The following is a 3,349-nucleotide window of genomic DNA, read 5'->3' as shown; positions in this document are numbered from 1 at the left end:
CAGCAAATATATTTTGCGGCCGCTAGGGTGCGTCTAAATTTCTAGGCTACCTCATTTACTTTTCTATAAGCAATCTCCTCATTTGATCTGTTGTATGTCTTACATTAAATGCAGCCTAATTAAGTATAAGTACAAAAAAGCTGTATTTCCTTCCCATGTTAGTTAACATGCAGAGTATATTCAAAAGCAACCTGTTTGAAGAGCACAACTCATAACTCCCAGAGCTAAGCCTACAAAGGTTAACGAGGTAAGGAGGAAGTCTTTCACATATAACTTTATAAATAAATATATACTAGTGCTGTTTACTGCATGTGAATAATGAGGACCAACCCACCAGATCATAAAGACTGCAATGATGCATGAATGACTCACGTTCATTATAAAACAAAAGGATGCATGATAGACAGTGTTATACTGCAGTGATTCTCAAACTGGGGTCCACAAGATTGTGCCAGGGGCCCCAGTTTAATTTTATAAAATACATTCATTTATCACAAATTTTGTGTAATAAAACCTCAGATTTTTCATAAAGTTTTATGTTTTAGGTTATATATTTTCTTTGGGGGGCCAAGAAAGGATGCACCGTACACAAGGGGGACCACACGCCTAAAAGGTTTGAGAACCACTGCTATACTGTACTATAACATTTTACTATTTATTAGGGAAACTACTGTGCATCTATCTGTGTTTACAGATGTCATTCTAAGTAATGGCATATCGCTATTGGCACAGACATTATGTATCGATGCATCCATACTATTATTTGTTGCTTGCAAATAAAGTCAGCTAAATGAATAAGTAAAGTATAATGGCGCTTTTTCATCGCATAGTACCCAACGGTTTGGTTTGGGTCAGCTTACAGTACTTTTGGGGGCTTTTCCACTGGGTGCAGTTCGTAGTACCCGATACTTTTTTTGTACCACCTCGTTTGGGGTTCCAAGCGACCCGAGCTAATACCAAAGCGTGACATGAAAACACTGTAGATCACTGATTGGTCTGAGAGAATCGTCACTCCCAGCGTAATCGCAATAATATAAAAGATTACCTTTACCTTCGTGCTAGCTTGCGCTGTCTCGAGCAAACATGTTGTCATCTGTGCTCTGCTATAAGTTCCCAAACTCCCTTTTAGTGATGAAAAACATCCACAGGTTGAGAATCAGGAACACCATACCAGTGTTTTTTCCAGACTTGCAGTTCGTTTCGGCACATTTCCGGCGCGCACGTCCACATATATGCTTATATGCAACTTCAATGAGGCTCAGCGGAGCACCGTTGACTGACCCAGAGGTGTTTGTACAGAAACTGTCATGTGAGACAGTGGTAGTGATAAACGCGATGTGCAAACATCTATTTGTGATGGTAAATTTTTAATGTGTGGCGGACTGAGAAATAAATAAATGTATGGGAATGTACAACCACGCTCTCTCTTTTATGATGTCACAGCAGTAGGCAGGGCAAATATAACGACACGCCTATAATCCCTCCCACTGCGAAGTGATACTTAACTCAATGGAAAAGCTAACCAAGCCAAAGTGAGGTGAGCTGACCCAAACCAGCTGCAGACCGTGGGGTACATTGCAATGGAAAAGCTCCATAACTATTTAATCTAATTAAGCTTTAGCCTACATATTGGTTAGTTTAAATGTATTTAGGTCTAGCACTGAAACTAACCAAAAATAATCCATAGGGATCACTTTAAAACATGTCATTGCTATGGATTGCAGCAATATTTGCTCATTACAGGGCTTAAGCCAGCCGTCTTCCTGTTCTCAGCCCTTAGCTTTAACCAGCACATCATTTTCTTTGAACTGTCCTAAAAAAATAGTTTCAATATGATTGTATTCCACCTGTGGCAAATTTAATAACGTTTGGACATGATTTACTATCACATAGCGTATGGCAGAGAGAAAAGTTGTCATAAAGTTGAAGGAACTCTGTGGACCTCTAGGATAGATTTGATTTAATACATGCATTTGGAAACATATCAAAACAAAACTCCTCAAAGGTTCCCGAGAGCACAATATGCGGTGTTATGATAATGAATGAATTAAAACTGGAACCAACAGGATTTTTCTCATACGTCTCATATCTTTAGCACTTAAGCAGAAAAATTATAAAATTAGCTGTCCCAATACTTAAACTGAAGTCATTATTTACTCTTGACTTTATGTTGTTTTAACTTTGAGAGAGTGTTTTGTGCTCATAATAATCGGTTTTTTGTCCTCATCTTACCAAAAATAAAGCCAGAGACCACACTTTACATGACTGTGAACCACACGAGTCCTTCACATTGAGCATGACTGTGCAAACGTTCCAGCTAATTTCCAACACAAATTTCCTGCATAAATTCATTTCCGTCTGCCAGAGCTATTTTCAAACTGCTACATGTTAACACATATCTGTACGGTACCACAGGAAACACTTTCAGTCTTATTATTTTGTTGTTTGGACCAGGGACGAAGCCAGCCTCTTAAAAGTGTGGGCGGGGCAGGGCTGTAAAATATATATATATAGTATAGCCTATATAATCCAGTTATATAGATCAGTAGGTTCAGTAGATTTGTCTCATATATATGTATATATGAGATGAATGAATGTTTTTTTTCTGTGTCCGTTGTTTGATTAACATTAGAAACAGACAGCATAGGAGGACAGTAAGTGCACAAATCCAAAATACAGCTTACTTTTCCTTAAAACAGAGTGTGTTTATGAGGAAAATCACAGCATTTTTAGTTTTTAGTAACTATGTCGGTTCAAGTGCAAGAAAAGCGTGAGCTCAGTTTGAACTCTAAAGCCTTGAGATGCGACTTTGGCCACTCGCGTCAGATGCCCGCACACCCATCATTTTCAAACAGTGTTTGAGTAAATCTGTTTCACGTCATCTTATGCTTAAATATTTAAATTGGCAATACTGAAAGCATGTGAAATGATTGCTTGTGCCGCGCAGCACCGGGGTTGAGACGACCCAGTTACAGGTCTATGCTGTTTCCGCTCCAGTCCTTTATTGAAATTTGAAGCTCAACCAACGCATATGTACGAAATATGATTCGCTTTTTAACGCTCACTTGTGATTGGTTGTTACTTCACTCAAATACAAGTAACAAACACAAAAGATGGGCGGGAATGATCAGTAGCGCCTCACTGCAGAACACGACATCCAGGGGGCGGGGTTGGATTTAGATCCAGGGGCGGAGCTGGATCCCGATCCAGAGATCCCATTGGTCGGCAGTTTTACCACAAGACACGTCATATACATGTTGCTGCATTACCATTTCCGCATTAAGTCGTAACTAAATTAAGTTATTATTTTGACATAAAAACTAACTTTACTTATGACTACAATAAAAGT

The sequence above is a fragment of the Paramisgurnus dabryanus genome, chromosome 13 (assembly GCF_030506205.2).
Source record: "Paramisgurnus dabryanus chromosome 13, PD_genome_1.1, whole genome shotgun sequence".
Lineage (NCBI taxonomy): Eukaryota > Metazoa > Chordata > Actinopteri > Cypriniformes > Cobitidae > Paramisgurnus > Paramisgurnus dabryanus.
The sequence above is the reverse complement of the archived record's forward strand: the minus strand, read 5'-3'. Positions refer to the sequence as shown.